The sequence below is a fragment of the Rhodnius prolixus genome, unplaced genomic scaffold (genome assembly GCF_049639745.1).
Source record: "Rhodnius prolixus isolate KJV_2025 unplaced genomic scaffold, Rpr scaffold_5, whole genome shotgun sequence".
In the NCBI taxonomy this organism is placed as follows: domain Eukaryota; kingdom Metazoa; phylum Arthropoda; class Insecta; order Hemiptera; family Reduviidae; genus Rhodnius; species Rhodnius prolixus.
In genome coordinates this window covers 11,456,776-11,476,081 of record NW_027411624.1, presented here as the reverse complement: position 1 = coordinate 11,476,081, position 19,306 = coordinate 11,456,776, and the positions used below count along the sequence as shown (strand labels likewise).

General features: G+C 30.2%; 3 long non-coding RNA genes across 9 annotated transcripts in view; 2 read left to right on the top strand and 1 right to left on the bottom strand.

Annotated features, from left to right (window-relative positions):
- The window catches only part of LOC141458515 (uncharacterized), a 28,606-nt gene extending 21,421 nt beyond the window's left edge, over nt 1-7,185 (top strand). The window contains exons 9-12 of the long non-coding RNA XR_012461039.1: nt 1,984-2,082; nt 2,190-2,289; nt 3,401-3,507; nt 4,200-7,185. This is a non-coding gene — a long non-coding RNA (uncharacterized lncRNA). The remainder of the gene's footprint in view (nt 1-1,983; nt 2,083-2,189; nt 2,290-3,400; nt 3,508-4,199) is intronic.
- Nucleotides 7,186-7,237: 52 nt separating this feature from the next.
- LOC141458514 (uncharacterized) lies at nt 7,238-12,237 on the top strand. 6 transcript variants are annotated; one of them, XR_012461038.1, is made up of 6 exons: nt 7,239-8,012; nt 8,302-8,468; nt 9,272-9,499; nt 9,634-9,928; nt 10,794-11,036; nt 12,102-12,237. It is a non-coding gene; the product is annotated as an uncharacterized lncRNA (long non-coding RNA). The 6 variants fall into 6 exon arrangements; XR_012461036.1 differs by having other exon boundaries at nt 8,222-8,468; XR_012461033.1 differs by having other exon boundaries at nt 7,238-8,012; nt 8,222-8,468; nt 9,272-9,928.
- On the bottom strand, nt 12,078-15,185 carry LOC141458513 (uncharacterized). 2 transcript variants are annotated; one of them, XR_012461032.1, is made up of 5 exons: nt 14,594-15,185; nt 13,717-13,929; nt 13,101-13,232; nt 12,658-12,777; nt 12,078-12,216 (listed from the first exon to the last, which is right to left on the bottom strand). It is a non-coding gene; the product is annotated as an uncharacterized lncRNA (long non-coding RNA). The 2 variants fall into 2 exon arrangements; XR_012461031.1 differs by having other exon boundaries at nt 13,717-13,903.
- Nucleotides 15,186-19,306: the final 4,121 nt, after the last annotated feature.

Below are 19,306 nucleotides of genomic sequence, written 5' to 3'. Positions count from 1 at the left end.
TTTCCTAAGGGCATGAGTAGAACTAATATTTTTTTAGGCTTCGCTGTAATTGATAATAGATTTCTGACATCATTACCTATTGATTGTATCTTCACTATTATAATTTTAAAAAATTATTAAATACCTTGTCAGTAAAGTACTATTTGATAAGATTCTTTATTAACTTTTGCGCTATAACAGAACTTCCAGAGATTTTCATAATTTACGATTCCACTTTCGTTATTAACTTAATTTATTGATATCCGGCAGAGTAGCCATTGTTTTAGTGAATCCACAAATAACCTTTATTAGTAATAAGCTCAGTGAAGGTGAAATGCCTTAATATCTTATGTATTATGTTTTTTTTTACTTACTACATTAGATATATTGTGATATTGTACTAATAACATCCTTCGTATAACTAGAGATCGAACTCATTTACCAATAACAATAGCTTAATACATTTCTGTTTCTAAGTAAAACTTAGCAGTTATTTACTTAACTTCTACTTAGCAGCACTCATATTGTGATCTGTGACAGACGTAATAATAATTACGAAAACAATTCATTGAAATTAGTTCAATACAATGTCTGATATCAAAGGATTGCAAAGTATCTGAATTGTTTTCTATCAAATCCCCATTATATACACCTTAGGGTACGTTCACAACGGAGCTGTGAGCATAGATGATAGCGGAGATGATAGCAGTGATGCATCAGCGCTTATAGAATAACCTAGTACATTCTTATGTGAGCGTGCACAACGAAGCTTCGACTAGTGACTCATACTCGCTGGTATAAACGAGCATAGATGATAGAATTGAATTTTTCATTTTTCTGCTAGCTGAACTCCAGTATCGGAGCTTCAAAATGGACGTCGAAAAATTATTTAGTGCTGTCTTTACTCATTATTTTTGGTTATTATTTTATTATTTACTTTTAAACAATATTTTGTTTTTTAAATCGTGCTTACATTTATTTTTATGTGTATTTATTTGTTTTTCCTCAATATAACCTTACCTCAGAGTTATCACTAGTTTTTCTTCTATAGTTATAGGATTTCCATGACAATTTTTCCTACGTTTTCTTAATTTTGACCTTATTTTTTCTAAAATTTAGTCAAATGTGGTTGGACCCATCCTCACATATTCAAAAAAACGATCCGGATAATTTCAAAGTTCCTTATATAAATAGTGAAATTCGCCCAAAGTACTTCGTTTTTTTATTTATGGTATGTACATGATATTTTCTACATCTTTTTTTTTTTAAATATACCATTTCGTTGCTGGTGAACATAAAAACTCTTCTTCACTACTCGACATGTTGCATGTATCACAGCTCCGTTGTGCACACTAATCAGCGATTATATTTTACTCTATCAGTTATCATCTCTGCTATCATCTATACTCACAGCTCCGTGAGCTTAGGGTACCCTTAAGTGGTTACTTTGACCAAACACCTTTCTTACAGTGTCGTGAAATCACATTAGCACCATTGAAGCACGTTTTTATGAACATCTTTGGGATATAAAACTTATCGGTCATATCCGTAGGTATATACTCTACACAGGGTGAGCCAGTAATTATTGTCCATAGGCCTACTGTTTGTAGTACATCAAAAGTGGAGTTCAATTACGTGTTGGCCAACTTTAAAAGCGCATGCTTATGCTATCTAGCGGCGGTTTCTAATAACTAAAGTAGAGAGAAATCAATGTAAATAGTTTTAACTATTGCCGTTAGATAGCACGGACATGCACTTAGCACCATTTATTTAAAATATTTGCTTTAACTTTAAACGATAGTTTTAATGGTTAAATTTATATTATTTTGGTACTAAATGAAAGTTGAATTTCCATTTAAATTGACATAAATTTTGTATTAATATAAAATAAATTTAACTTGTTTAAAATATTTTCTAACATTTTCTCAAATATTTATATTTATTAAGTGTTATATATTTTTATTTATTAAATATTTAATGTATATTTTATAAACCTGTTTGCAGTAAAGAGGTGAAGCAAGAAAAAAATATGTTGCCGAAGGAATTTGTATTACCTGTTATTTCTGAACAAGATGTAATATCTGAAGATAATGAGAATTTGAGGTATCATTCATTATTTTTGATGCCCCTTGAGTTTATATTACTAAGCAATTCTTTTTGAGTAATGGCGAAATTTAATGATGGAATTGACTAACATTTATTTTTCAAAGCAAAAGAGATGAGTGGGAAGAAGATTTTGATGAAACTGAAGAGTGTGATTTAAATTCTAATGAAAGCGAAAGTATTTCTACCTACCTCTAAGGATAAACGGTAAGTATTTCAGAAAGGGCGGTTCAGACTGAATAATACAGTAAGATGTTTTTAAACTTCGCATTGCCAGCCACCCTAATCAGAGGCTTCTCACTTTTATTTGAAAAACATTTTGGAACTTGCCCGTAAAATGTAAGTTTGTTCCACCTGCGATGAGTTTTCTGAGAGAGATCAGAAGTTAATGTTGAAAGTGCAATTTGTAACTTATGACTTCCTTATTTTAAGACAATCTACTTTAAAATTAACTACTTGTCCATCTAAAAGAGTTTTCAATGAATTAAACAACTTGATAAACTAACACTGTTGAGTGCTCGTGAACACGTTTTCTTGTAAAACAAACGTAATTTCTCATACGAAGATAAAAGGAATCCTGGAAAATGATATACCGTTAGAAAGCCCATTAAACAAGAAAACTTTTATAAAAAGTGACAGCACCTAGGTCTGATAATGATCACGTAAGGGCCTAATGAGTTTTCTTAAAAATTTCGATTACTTTTATTTTCCCAGTGTCCGGAGGAAGATTGAGGATGTTTGGAGAATACCTTGCGCTTCAAAATAGTGTCAATTTTTAGAAACTCTATCTGTCTTTCTAACTGTGTCATCAAAATCGAATTCGGACTTTCTGAGTAATAACATTTTTATTGCAAAAAAAAGTAATGTATTTAGAAAAAAAAATTTTAAAGTAGCGTCACTCAAGAACAGTGAAAAATATGAAGTTGACCAGTAATTGAACTCCACTTTAGATGTACTACACACAGTAGGCCGATGGACATTACTTACTGGCTCACTCTGTATACCGAGAATACTATTAAACGTTAGCATAGTTACAAATTTTCTCATTTTTGTTCTATTCATACCCGGTCGAAACAAGTCCCTGACAGCTGGAATATTTTTTCAACTGTTTTTGCAAGACTTTTAATTTTTTGGTAGTTCATCCATTTGATAAAAATAACGACAAACTTTCAGATTTTGTGTTACTTATAAATGCCTCGCATCGCTTCTTATGAATCGTATTCCGAAGATCTGAAAACTTGCTGATAGATATTATAAGCATACCCAAGCTGCATCTCATATTCTGTCATCTTCACTAATAATTTGTGTCTATTCGTAGATTATTCAATATCTTCATTTAAATGGTTTGAAGCTGCAGCTAGAATTGTGGAGCTATAATTTATTGATTAACCAACACACTTTACATCTACACTACTCGTAAAAACCGTAAGTTTTATGAATTTAAAATTTAAAATCAGTTTTTCTTGCAATTTATAGCAATAATTACATATTACATATGCAAATTTGTAAAGAATATTGCATTCAGGTTGCATCATTAGTTTTGTCTCTAAATTATCTAAAAAATGTCATTGAGTTCAAATTTTTATGTGCTCATGTTAACTTCAGATTAAAGTTAAACTTATTTTGTATTAATATAAAATTTGTATCAATTTAAATGGAAATTCAGCTTTCATTTAGAATCAAAATAATAGAAATTTAACCATTAAAACTATTGTTTAAAGTCAAAGGATGAAAAGTAAAAGCAAATTTTTTAAAATAAGTGGTGCCAACTGAATGTCCGTGCTATCTAACGGCGATAGTTAAAACTAATTACATTGATTTCTGTGTTCTATAGTTTCTAGAGACCGCCGCTAGATAGAATAAGCATGCGCTTTTAACGCGTTTTAGGTCAATATGTAAACAAGAGTGGTTCTAAATTATTCAAGAAAATGCAAGAAACCTAGTAAATAGACTTTTGCATTTCTTTCAATAAAAAGTGTGTTTTTAATTTATTTTAAGATGTAATATTCTGTATTGAAGTTGAGCAGAAATCTATTATATGCATCAAAATACTTATATTTAAAGAATAGTAATTTGGAAAAACTTTGTAATACTTTATTTTTTTTTAATTTTTACAGGACTAAATAATGTCATAATTAAATAAGATGTCCGTGAATTGATGTATGAGCATATCTAAATTATCCAGAACTTTAATTCGTCTTATTTGTAAAATAAAATGGGACTACTGAATCTTACAACCAGGCTAATTTTGTGATAAAAGTTTAAATTTCAATAAAGAAGGATAGTGTGTAAAACTGGCGGTGTACATTTCTCTTTTTAAGGATATCTTTGCTTATCCATTGAAGGTGAGTTTTCTAGACAAGTTGATAGAGTTAGTTGTGACTGCAAATGTAGCCGTAAAATTTGGAAACGATATAAAAGAAACAACTAATTGTAAGTTTTGCAAATTAGAGGATCTCATTTTGCAATAATAGTCATTTTGGAACTTCTACATTAGCCTCAATACGGATGCATGGAACTTCTTCCAAGAATATGTAACTTCTACAAGACAGTACGTACATTGTATTCATGGAATCTCTGAAATAAGAGAAATTAAGCGTTTTGTCCCGCATGGATCTATGTTGGGACCACTCTAATTTTTAATATGTATTAATGACGTGGGAATAGTTCTTCCCAACAGAAATATTTTATATGCAGACTTCCACAACACTTATTGCGAAAGGAAAGGACCTTAACACGGCAAAAGAGGATACACAAAAATATTTTATGTTTGAAAGAGTGGTTGAGGAAAAATAAGTCAAAGAACGTGACATTCAGCCTCTGTAAAGAAAGACCAATTAATTTTACTTTTTAAAAATGATACTTAATCATGGTAATTCTCTGAGTAATAGGCTATTTCAGATATGTTCCCTACTGAGAAAATTGAGAAATGAAGTAACTTTGGAAGTTGTTAAGAATAGCTTATTTTGCGCTATTCCACTCAAGAATGAGCCACGGAATGGAATTATGGGGATTGACTTCTGACGCAATTCAATTTTCAAACTGCAAACAAAAATTATGAAAGTGGAAAACTGCTCTTTCAACAATTGCAGATCGTGACTCTGCCTTCTCTCTCTATATATATATATATACAAGCTGTATCTAAGGCAAAGATGAAGTAAAGAAATAGTTACTAGAGGAAATCAGCACCAATACAACATTAGAAGCAAAAAAAATATTTTCTTAGCTGCGACAAGGTTAAAAAAAAACAGAATTGCTTCCAAATGTTGCTTCAATAAGAATTTTTAATAAAATCCCAGTAAAGGTAAGACAGTTGGAATGTTAAAAATTCGAGATTTTTAAAACATTTTTAATAATCAACTGTTTTTATTGCGTAAAAGAATTTACTGAGGCAAACTGGTGCACTGTCGACTTCGATCAGAAGTAAGTAGTGTTTATTGTCAGGTTCAGTGACGTTCAATGTATTATTATATCGTAGTCTTTTAAAAATTTGTTTAAATTATCTTATTGAGAAGAATTGAAATATTTTGACGTATATTTTGTACGTTCAGGCTACAATTCTGATTAATAACTATGGATGTGGACAATAATGTTTATTCCTCTTTCATTTCACTATAACTATCTGAGAAGACGAACATTTTCTGCTTGTATTACTGCAGGTAAAGTAAAAAAAAATGTAATACATATATTTATGATTAATTACCTGAGATGTTTAATGATGAGTTTATCAGTTCTAAGTGACTACTTAGAACTACCTCTTATTACATTGACTAGTGGGCTACAAATATTATATTTTAAAGAATTTTTGAAAGACATTTCCGAAGTTATTATTTTGATTTATAAATGAGTGATTAGACCAAATTTACAACTTTTTGTTAATGAGAATAGTTTGTGCAATAGGTTTGTATACAATTTTAAAATAGCTGCAATTGTCAAATTCAAAAATGTGCTGATTTCAACCATTCAACATTTTGCTTTAAAATAAAATATTTTCTCTAATTCTCGTAGCTCAAATAGTATGCAGTTACTTAGATTAAAAATGTTTTCCAATGTGATTGTTATTGTGTTCTAATTTAATGAAAAAAAAGGTTAAAACTAATTGAGAAATGCTAGTAATAAAAAATTATATTTTATCAATTACATGACGTGAATCTGTGTATGTCGTATGCCATACATTACATTGCACATTCATCATCACATCATCAAAAATTGATCAAATTTGTGTAAATAATTAGACCACAACTATGTTTCCGTCTTCCCCAACATTTGCTGTGTGAAGGAGGTATGTGTTACTTAAAATGTTGATGAACTGTAAAATACGAAAAAACAATAATGACAAAACTCTTAACTTCCTGGATATCCCACTCTTTAGAAAAGACAACAAATTATTATTCGAAATGTTTAATCCAAAAAAAAAACCCTGATCATTGTTACTATTTTACACTACAGTTCCCACGACCCTGCTCAATATAAACTAGCCGCTCACCGACTTCTGACAAACAAATTGAAAAGCTTACCTTTCGGCACCAACTAAGTATAAGCGAGAACTCAACACCATTCTAACAATATTCAAAAATAACGGTTACAATTCCAAAAAGTGTTAAAAATATACTCAGTGCCAACTATTTTTGCCAAAACCAATGAACCAATCAACGTATTCTCTAAGATTACTTCTATCAGAAACAAGACTTACAAACTGTGTTACCTGTCCTAAAAACTAGGCCTCAAAACGTGTTTAGGATCAACAGTAAACTAAGAAACAGAATACTTGCACATACAAAAAAAAAAAAAACAAACCCTAAGGAGTACAGCGATAATTACAAACTGCACAGACTGTCCAGACTATAATAATAACCATACCTTGTTTAAAGTGGGAAAAAATTAAACCGATACAAAGAACGCATCCACTTGTAAAATTACAACAAAACTGACTCAATTTAAGCAAACCACCTCATCAACCGCGATCACCGATTGTAGAGTATGAACAACACTATGTTCTATTACATAAGAAAGAATAGCTAGTCGTGTGGACATCACAGAAGAATTAAGTATTCAAATACAAGTTTAGATCAAATTTAACTATAACTCGGACAGCTATTTAAAGTCATTCCGTACCAAACACTCAGACATCTAATATAACATTACCTAAACACTACAGGAATTACTGATGTACACAAAAATAAAAAGCTTGAGAATACCATCAGTACAACTTGTTTATTTTTTACTGCAAAAATTTATCAAGATTTTACTGTTTATGCATGATTTATTTATTAGAATCTCATTTTTATCAATATTTAATTTTATAATAATTTCTCTTAATTTAAAAATATTCCCCAGTACAAATGAACGTGGTCCAATTCAGAGTTTTCTGTTTGCATAAAGTGCGCCTCCTCACATAAAATACTATTCGAACAAATATAAATGTATGCACAAGTCTTAAACTTATAATAAATTTTCATTAATTTTAATCACTATTTTTACACAAAATATTTCACCGCTTATTGACATTTTAAATATCCGAAATACACACCATATGATGATACCTTGTAACCTTATATGTAACCTCCCTCAGTCAGTAAGTGTAGTGTGAAACGGAGATGTGTTATTAGAGTCCAGTGACCAATATATATTTAAACTGATTTATGAACGTCTGATAGTAGATGGAAGTCTAAAACCGATAAGGGATACAAAAACATACATACATTAGCGAAATTAAAATTGGCGAACATTTATGGTATAATAATTGAATGGTAATGTTTAGTGATATCATTAACAAATAATACTTTCTTTTATTACAAACAAACCCTATCACTAAATGAAAGAGGGGTGTAAGAGACGTAAACTTTTTTTGAAATTGTTCACCTTGATTTTGGATAATCAGTATTGCTGGATGTACACCTTGATCTGTGCTTTCCATTATTTTGGCCACAGTAAGTGTTATATTATATATATTTTTTATAATGTACGTTATAATATCAAACGGAAACTTAATTGTCGAAGTTTTAACGCACTTTCCATCAAAGTTTGTTATTGCTCTCTTTAAAATTCAAAAATTATTAGCACATTTATATTTTTTCACTAACTTACTGTTTATGAATTTAAAGTAACTATAAGTTTAAAGCTATATTATTGTTTAAAGCCTGCTGAAATGAACACAGTGGTACTAATTGCAGTCAAAAGTTTTCTGTCTTTATCCCATGCTTACCGACACTGTCCCAGGTTGTAGGCTACTAATGCTCAGCTTTGAAATGATTACTTCTCAATGGACCCTTATTTACTTCAAGCAGTATGCCGGTAAATAATAGGTGATTCTAATCCATTTTATTCTGGAATATAAAGAAGTCAAGGAAACCTAGTACCACTCTGCCAACAGGGCTAAAATTCAGGTAGTCTTTATTTACATATTTCATTTTTCATATGTATAAATAAATGAAAATTTAGTTTACAAATGCGAATGCTGCGCTATCTAGCGCTGATTGCTAAAACTAAAGGTACAAATAGGTAATCTTAGTTCCAGCAGTCATCGCTAGACAGCATAGGCAGTTACTTTTGGCACCTCTATTTTAATTAGAAAATACCATAGATTTTAATTTTTAGAAAGTTCAAGTAATAACCAAATCAGTTTAGTTCAAAATGATATTTCTTTTATTAAAAAAAAGCTCTTCATAGTGAAAGAGAGGTTTTAATGAGTTAAATTTTATTTGAATGTTTTACATTTGTTTTGGTTATTACTAGATGTAAACCTTTTCAATGGTGAATATATAGGTTTCGTGACCGTAAATTGTTAAACATAGGATTCAAGATTAGCGTGGAATCGGTCAAATAAAAAACAAACTCGTCTTCTTGCCAACGTTTCGACAAACATATTGTCCTCTTCAGGGAGTGGATATGCGGGTTGGTTGAGTTACAGAAACTGCAAAAACCAGGTTTTTTATTTGAGAGATTCCTCGCCAATCTTGAATCCTAAGCTTTTCAATGGTTACCATTATTTTGATCACATAGCTTAATTTTTTTTAATAAATTATGAGTTCTAAAATATCTTGTTTTATTGCTCACAGCATCAAAATTGCTAATTGATGTCTGTGAAAATGCAGAATCTATTAGACAGCATAATTTTTATTTTTCTAGAATAAGTTACAGTTTATTTAAGCAAAAACAATAAATTTGGTTATATTTTGTTATTTAATAGCCTGCTGAAGTACAGAGATAAAATCTGCAGTCAGGAGCTTTCTGCTTTACCCAGTGCTTTCTAACAATGCCAGCTCAGCTTTCATCTGGAAATGACAATCTCTATGGTCTCTGCTTCATATCCAGCAACCGATAATATCAGGTGATTCTCATTAAGTCTATTCTGGAGAATAAAACTATCAACAAAACCTACTTACCTCTCGGCTTTGTTTTGGCATTGGCTTTTCAGGTAGTCTTATCTATTATTTTATAAGTTCTAAGTACTGCAACATGAACTAAACGTATTTGTTCGATAAATTATCTTGAACACTAGTGAATACTAGCCAGATTGTTACCGCCATCACTCATTAAACATTGCTTTAGTTTTGTGTAGACATAGTATCACACAGTCAAACTTCGTTCAATAAACCCACTTCAGACCTATTTCCACACAACCTAATTTGGTAGTTGGAAGTAAAGACCGCCTATAAAAATAGGCGTCACTTTACTTTTTACTATTTCCACACGTAAACGGATTTACTAAGAGGAATACTGAATATGCCGAGGAAGTTCAGATCGGCTAGGTAGCAGAGCACTATGCTATAACTACTAGAGCACTATTACTATTAGAGCACTATGGATTTATAGACAACTCCTTCCTTCAAATCTACAACTACTTGTAAGTACCTTAATTAGTTATTAGTTAATTAATTTTCAATTTTTCATTAATTGTTACCCTGTAGGCTGAGATTGATCAATATAGATTTTGGAATTTTTAATATTTCTCGCCATGTTTGCGAAATATATTCATGTGTATTCAAAATAGTTTTACGGGGTTTGTAATTATTAGCTCCTGATGAAAGTATTATATCATTTGTTTGATTTGCAAAATTTGAATGTGGGAACTTTTTGATTAATTATTGTCTCCAAATAAATCTTAAAAAATCAATTTAGTGTACCGTTCTTAAAACAAAATATTTGTAATTCCCTCTACAAAATTATAAATAAATGAAAATTCAGTTTACAAATGCGAACGCTGCGCTATCTAGCGCCGATTGCTAAAACTAAAGGTACAAATAGGTACTCTTAGTTCTAGCAGTTACCGCTAGATAGCACAGGCAGTTACTTTTGGCAACTCTTTTTTAATTAGAAAATACCATAGATTTTAATTTTTAGAAATTTCAAGTAATAGCCAAATCAGTTTAATTCAAAATGATATTTTTTTTATTACAGAAAAACTCTTCATAGTGAAAGAGGGGTTTTAATGAGTTAAATTTTATTTAAATTTTTTACATTTGTTTTGGTTATTACTAGATGTAAACCTTTTCAATGGTTACCATTATTTTGATCACATAGCTTAATTTTTTTTTTATAAATTATGATTTCTAAAATATCTTGTTTTATTGCTCACAGCATCAAAGTTGCTAATTGGTATCTGTGAAAATGCAGAATCTATTAGACAGCATAATTTTTATTTTTCTAGAATAAGTTACAGTTTATTTAAGCAAGAACTTTAAATTTGGTTATATTTTGTTGTTTAATAGCCTGCTGAAGTACAGAGATAGAATCTGCAGTCAGGAGCTTTCTGCTTTACCCAGTGCTTTCTAACAATGCCAAGTTGCAGCCTAGTAATGCTCAGCTTTCATCTGGAAATGACAATCTCTCTGGGCTCTGCTTCATATCCAGCAACCGATAATATCAGGTGATTCTCATTAAGTCTATTCTGGAGAATAAAACTATCAAGAAAATCTACTTACCTCTTGGCTTTTTTGGCATTAGTTTTTCAGGTAATATTATCTATTATTTTATAAGTTCTAAGTATTGCAACATGAACTAACCGTATTTATTTGATAAATTATCTTTTCCTTTTAATCAGGATAAATAACGTTTTAACTTTAGTAAAACTGAAACCAAGACTAAAAAGTGTATTATTTTGTTATAATGTGTAATAAGCATGTTTATGTTGCAATCTTATAAGTTATATGAATTTTTTTATAAAGAAAAAAGTATTTAGTAGGAGAAATAAGAAAAACATTTAATTAAGAAAATCTATTTATTTGCATGTCTATTTTTTTACATATTCTATTATAATATATATATATCAATAAATTGCAAAAAGAAATGCTAAAAAAAGTATAAAACAAAAATTAAAAATTAGTTCCAAAAAAATCCACCAGAGAACGCCACCTATCAGACAGGTGAGAGAATAGTTCCAGAAATAGCCACCAGGTAGCAGTGCTGTAACCTTCCCTATATATACGGCAACAGCTGCAATTCTCGTCAGTACGACTTGAGTAATGCAGGGGGGTAGATCGCTCTGTCGCTCCCAAACATATCTATCTAGTCTAGTCTGACATTCATCACCTCTCTCTCAAAGAATCATGAAGTGGGGAGATGTTGTCGCTTCGACGGTTCTCCCCACCCTGCCCCTCCCTTTCAACGAACTTAGTTATATAGCCTCCCAGAGCAAGATGGCGGCAGTAACTCACCTGATCCACTAGCTCCTAGATCGCTCCAGCTGGTCTGTTGCTCTTGCACACTCTTACGACTCTGCCACCCATTTTTAAACTTCTCTCTAGGTTTTCTTTTTCACTTCTACTACTCTCTAGACTTCGTAACCTTCCTTTTAGGTTACCTTTTTTATTTTTTCGCATTTTCTTCAACACTTTGAAGTATTAATAAAATATTATTCATTTTTTAAGTTTTATTTTTACTTTTTCATAGTAATTTAATGGAAGAATAAATAAAATAATTTTTTAAAGACTTTTTTAACTTTTTCTAAACATGCAATTTTTAATTTTGATAAAATCATGCATATTACGTACAATAATTACTTACCCTTTTTTTTACAGATTCCTTACCAATGTTTGTTGGAATATTCACATTGTATTGATGTTTTTCTTACTTTTTCACTTGGGCATCCATTGATGACTAGTTTTGCAGGCAGTACTCTCACCAGGATTGATTCTGAAAATAACCATTTATTGTAATATAAATAATTATAATGTCTACTGAGTTTTACCTAGCATTAAGAAAAACATGTATATTATAAAAATTAAATAAAGAAGACTTTGATTAAACTAAAGAATTGATTTTTTTTTTAACCCAAATCTTCCATATCAATAACATTAATTTGATTGAAAAATATAACATAATATACTAACATTATTTTTTATAAAATGAATTAAAAAATTATAAGCTCGACTAAAAATAGTTCTCTTATTGGAAAATGATGAAGAATTCACATACATCTTTGATGTTGAATTTTTCGATTAAATTACTGTTACCTACAATCAACAAAAATTAAAACTTCTTTCAAGTACAAAAAATAATAATAATTTGTACGAAAAAAAGTTTTAGTTCTTGTTATAACATGCTGAACATAATAAATAATAAGATAAAACTTACCTGGATGCGAATAACTTCATATTAATGGTCGTGCTGCTGGAAGTATAGAAGGACCTTTAAGACTTCATCTCAGGTAAAAGCTTAGGACAAAACAGCCCACAGATGTTAGCACTGCATGAACTGAAAAAAATATTACATTAAACATAAGCAGGAGTAATACGAATTTCATTCGTACGTAAATTTAAAACGTACAATTTAATCTAAACCTTTCTTCAAAAAAATAGTAGTAAAATATTCTCTTCTACATATAATAACTACTTACTTTTTTTGATAGCTTCCTATTAAGATTTGATGGTAATTTAAAATAATTTAATGGAAAAATAATTAAATTATTATTTTTAATACTTTTTATTTAGCAACAAAATTATACTTTTTTTAAACATGCAATTTTTATATTTTTAATTTTGCTACAATCATGCATAATACATATAATAACTACTTACTTTTTTTTATAGATTCCTAACCAAATTTGTTGGTTTACTTATTACACTGGATTGATGTTTTACGTCTTTTCACTTGGGCTTCCATTGATGACTAGTTTTGCAGGTAGCACTATGGTATCACCAGGGTTTAATCTAAAAATCAATCTTATGTGTTGTAATTGAAATAATTAACATCTTTACTGAGTTTTACCTAGCATTAAGAAAAAATCTGTAACAATTTATGTATATTATAAAAATTAAATAAAGAAGACTTTGATTAAACCAAAGAATTGGTCATTTTTTAAAGAACCTAAATCTTTTCATTTAATGAAAATGATATATATTTCCAAAAAAACACCACTACGGTACTTCCACATCAATGAGATTAATTTGATTGAAAAAACAATCTTTATAAAATGAATTAAAAAACTATAAACTCGACTAAAAATAGTTTTGTAATTGGAAGATTCAGAATTCATATGCATGTTGATGTTGAATTTTACAATTAAAATACGCCTATCCACAATCAAAAATTAAAACTATTTTTACATACAAAAAAAAATATTTAATTTGTATGAAAAAAAAGTTTTAGTTTATGTTGTGTCACTCAGAACATAATAATAATTGATAAGACTACCTGAAGATCAATTCTAAAAATGGAGAGCTTTGTTTAGTTTACTGTCGAAAATACAATGGATACGAATTACTTCACATTGATGCCCTGGATGCTGGAAGGAAAGAAGAACCCTTACACTTTCATCTTAGGTAAGAGGTGAGCTTAAAGAGGCTGCAAGTTGTCAAAATGCCGCCCATGGATGTTAGAACTGCATGAAGAAAATACTTAATAAACCTAAGAAAGAGTAATTCAAATTTGATTCATACGATATTAATACCACATTTAAAATGTAGAATTTTTCTGTTAAACCTCTTTTTAAAAAGATATTTGGAAATTTTGCTCTTAATTTCTTATAATAAAGTTCAATAACATTCAAAAAATGTTTACCTATCATTATCACAAGAACATACGACACATAATTCTGTAATGAACTTACTCGAAATAAACTCGACACAGTTGATACGCATTAATAAATAATTTTAAAAATTTAATCTTTTTTTTTACCAACAAAAACTTCAAAAATATTTTATTTTATTGTCAATTAGGTTAATTTGTCTAAATAAAAATGTAATTCTTCATATATTTCAATTTTTAAATAAAGTAAAACTTTTTTCATGAAATTTAAGTTAAATAAGTAATAATGCAATAAAACAAATTAATTACTATTATTAAAAAAACGGTTAAATTGGGTGAATAAGAGTTTCATTTGATCAAAAATGCTGTAGCATTCATTATATATGAATGTACATTCATTCATTAACGTTGAATATTTATATTAAACTTCAACTTTTACTCCATGAACTTGGAAACATTCATATGCCGATTCAAAGATTGTCATAAAATAGGTTTTAGTTTATGATGCAATAATTCGAACGTACTAAATAATGGATAACATTACCTGACGAACATTTCCACAGCCCAAGTGGATATCCATGACTTCTTCAATCTCCAGAACAGAATAAATGAGAATCATCCAAATTTGTCAACTTGCAGTTGGATGCAAAGATGAGTCCGTACAGGTAGTTTTCAAATTAACGCTATATTACTAGTAACTTGTCAAATGAAAAAAAAAAGCCAATGGATGAAATCACTGCAAAACTTCACATTGAATTCACATTGATCGAATTATGGTAGAAATCAGTGTTTCTTTCTGTTAAACTAAATCTATCTTTGTGTTCAATTTATCCCAGACCGGTTTTGAACTTTCATCTATCAATTTAATTTAAGTTTCAAAAATAATAATCAGTTTAGTGTTGACTTCGGCGTGAACGACGATCTCATGTCACTGCACTTGCTGACTAAGTAAGGAAGGTTATAAGAAGGTTATTTGTGCCATTCAAAATGTTAATTAATCGTACATTTTAAAAAAAAAATAATTAAATGAAAATTAATGGACCATAGTATTTATTAAAGAGTTCTGAACATTCAGTGCATTTATAATGTGTTTAATTTTTAAAATTGAAATTGTATTCTATACTGTAGGGAGGGGGCGCAAATTTAAACATGAAAACAGAACTATATTTATTTCATTTGTATAAGGGATAATTATCATTTAATGCTATAAAGATAAATAAGGGATTCAAATATTATAAAAAGGGCGTAAATAAGTAAAAATCTTAAAAAGAGGAGTTCTTAAGCGCGTTTGCGTTTAGACATTTACTACTTTTTAAGATAAAGGACTTTATTACAATCAAAAACAAGACAACCAAGAACAAACAAGAACACGCATATCACTTAGCGTGTTATTATCAAAAATATCAGAAAATTCTAACAATCAAGAACTAAGCAAGCAAATAATTTAAGATAGAAAACATGATCATCTCGTAATAAGTAAAGCGGAGTAAGGCAACTCTACGATAGCTAACATACACACTCACTATGTTAACAAAGCGATAGACTCTATCAATCAAATCGGACACCCAGGACATAAGAATTATCCGGTAGCACGTTTCCATTAAAAAAATCGAGGCAGTTAATTTAAATATACATCGTTGAATGTACATGTGAATTTTTGTTTTTAAAACTGCCTTGATTTTTTTAATGGAAACGTGCTACCGGATGATTCTTATGTCCTTATCACTTTTTTCAACTATTTCTTTCACCATGGTCCAAATTTTGATAAATATACAGTACTGGGTGTTCGGCGATACTGGGTGGAGTGTTATTGTTCCAATTTGTAATGCCACAAACGCAGGTTTCTTTCTTTAGTTTTTAGAAGCTCAACAATGAGTGCTGTTTTGACTTTTATTTCAGTAATTCAATAAATAAAGCAGAGGAAAAACTTCAAATAGGTGAATTTGTCACCTTACATGATACAGGAATCTCTGTTTCAAACAATGTGGTCATGGAACTAATGAACCACTACTAGATAAAGGAAAATCATTGGTATAATTACAACAACTGAGACATTCTTGTTCATGACTTAATTTGTAGAGGTACTAATATCATTAGAACATTGCGAAATAAAAGAAGACAAACCGAAACATGTCCAAGAGGAAAAATGAATGAAAGAAGAAAGATACTGAATTTCCAACAGAATGATAGAAATGTTGTTGGAAAATAGAATAAATTAAAACTCGGAAGAGAATTACGAAAAAACTGAGTGGCATTACTGAATATAATGCCGCTACTAATTTACAATGCAACTTTATTTTTCGATACTAAATGTACAAAAATTGAAAAAAGTTTATAAAGGTAACGGTTTTGAGATCCTTTTTCGTGTGCTCTTTTAAAAAAAGAAAATAATTCATTTGTGCCAAGACTTTTGGACAATTGTTGAAATAAATGAAACTGGTAGTAAATCATGATTTCGATTAGTTGTTAATGTTATTCTAGTAAGTTAAATAGAGATAGAGGACACTAAACCTGTGTTAGAGTATTTATTAACTAGCACAAGTTGCATGTAAGTACTGTATAATGTGTATTCAACGTAACGCACATTGTGCCACACTAACTCTATCTCACATTCATTCTTACCCTTGACGATAATATATATGAATCAGCTTGCTTCTTAGTTCTTAGATCGGCTAGTTTTGGTAGTAGAAGTTCAGAAAAAATGGAAATTCTCGGCTAGTTTCACTAGGAATGCCTTCTGTTCGGCCACACTTGGAGATAGTAGTTTATATAAAACGGTGTAAATGGAATATCTTGTTTAGTTTTACTAGATATTCTTTATTATTAACTTGCAGACTTCGATTTTCATGCCAGATTGGATCGTACACATTTGATCTGCTGGTTATAGAAGTAGAATTTTGGAAATAGGAAAATCTAATCTAGTTTAAGTAGGAATCCTTATTTTTAACTTCCTGAGTTCAATTTTAATGCTGGGGTTGGATCAAACTCATTTTGGCAAAATAAAATTAAAAATGTGAGTCTTCTCGCATGTTGCCAAGTTTTATTAATCTGAGAATTATAAATATAATTTTCATAAAAATTATTATTAAAAATTGATAAACATGTAATTCGATTCGCTCAATAATAATGCGTAAATAGTAAAATCTTAGAGACCTTTAAAATTAAAGAAGAAGCAACATGCTTGAATATTCACGCTATTTATTCAAGTCTATTCAATTTTTTCCTTAAGTGTTAAGGAGAATTTGCTCAAGTGTCTGTGAGTATGGTGCAGAATGACTTTAAATTGTGTCCGAGTTATTATAGTTAATTTTGGTCATTCATAACTTTTACACGAATAGCTTTGTATAATTTATTTTGTACAATAATTCCTTCATAATATTACATTTTAATGTTTTGTAAGATGTCTATACCTTTTCCTCATCTTGCTCATGTACAAGATAAAGATGGAGCCAACATTACTGCTATCACTTCCACTTGTCTTTCTATTAGACTTCTACATGACCGAGTACACGCATTTAAATTTATCAAAATTCAACTCCTTAGTGACGGAATGCGCAAAAAAATACTAATAATAATAATTGGGAATCGGGAAACGTAATAACTATTGGACGAGGAAAGTTTAAGTACATTGTACGAGAGTTTTCTGTTGAAGACTTTCAAGTAAAATCCTTGCGTTTGATATGAAATGATTATTTTCATGGCATTTAGCACTCACAATTAGATTTTTTTTTTAATCCTGGTATCAAGGACAGACAAAAATGGTTTTACTGATGTTATAAAAATTAAATCACTGCTGATAATTAGTTACATGATATCTACTCCTCAGTGCATCACAAACCATTGGACTGTTTCTAGATCCAAAGGCTGCAAATGCTGAAATTTGAGATAGTTTTAGTACTGGCTCTGTTAGCCTGCTCATAAGAGCAGTTTACCGGGGGGCACCACGAGGAGGTAGAGCTCAGATTTCTGCCCCCCCCAAAATAAACCATTCTTGCCTAACCGTATTCCTGCAGCCAGTTTTGACCCTGTATAGTGCAGGGTAGCAGATGTCAATACGGTGGCATGCATTACCTGCGAAGTGACAAGGTGAAAACCAGCGATTAAGGAATACGATTAACCGAGGTTAAACCGAGAAATTATTAAGGGGATTTTGGCATGAATGGTGGAATACGGGATAAGCCGCGTTTCTGTATTTATAGAAAGAGGATTACAAAAGAATAAAACTCAGTTTGAGCTGGTAGATGTCTTTCGTGTTTTACATCCGAAAATCGCGCTTAGCATTATGCAATTAAAAAAAAATACAAACAATAATTCATAACAAGTTGAATTAATAAGCACATAATAAAAATAGAACTTTCTTTTTTGTTTTACTAACTTATTTACTAATCATTAAAATTAAAAATTTAAATTCGTTTTCATAAACGAATTAAATTAGTACACTTCAGAAAAAACAGGGTTTACATATTGCTAATTTCTGGAGCAGCTAGTCCTGCGAGTAAGTGCGCGTTGGAGGCTTTCAGTTTGAATATGTAGAAATTTCTACCGACTGAATAAACAGGGCCAAATCTAATACAAAAATATTAGGAGTAATCTTCTTTTTTTTTTTTTTTACATATTAAAACCAAAATCGATAATCACAATCAGACTAAAGTATGTACCAATTTTCTTAAATTAAAACTTAACAGCAATCTTCCCTATATGCCTACTTACACCGGGTCTATAAGAACACGAATTTACGCGGAATACGGAACAAAAGCTCGTAGAACGGTGTATAGTAAAACGGTTTCGTTGCAGGCAGCCTTTACTTTTTTTACGATCGACAAAAATACCGACGATAATCGTATACGAAATTCATTCGAAAAAAGCGTCACGGCGATATCGAAACCGACTCTGATTCAGTCGAACGTTAGAGAGCTGCCGTTTTCCTTAAAGACCCGGTTTTAGAGAGACCTCTTATTTTCATTATCTTTTATATTCAATCTCAGACGAGGTTCACACAGTCTTATGACAACATATAAAGCGATAAATCAGATCATGATAAGTTAAAAAAAGACTTCGTTTTTGTTAACTCATCATTACTGTTAAAGCACCATTCTTAACCCACATTTGAGAGAAACCTAAGTTAAACAAAAGATTTTTCAATTTAGAAACCCAGTAGAATTGATTTTTAAATAGAGTCAGCAGAGATCCAATTTCTAATTTTTACACACCAATGGAGCAGGATGATTCATCTCTCACCATATTTCTAAATAAAGCT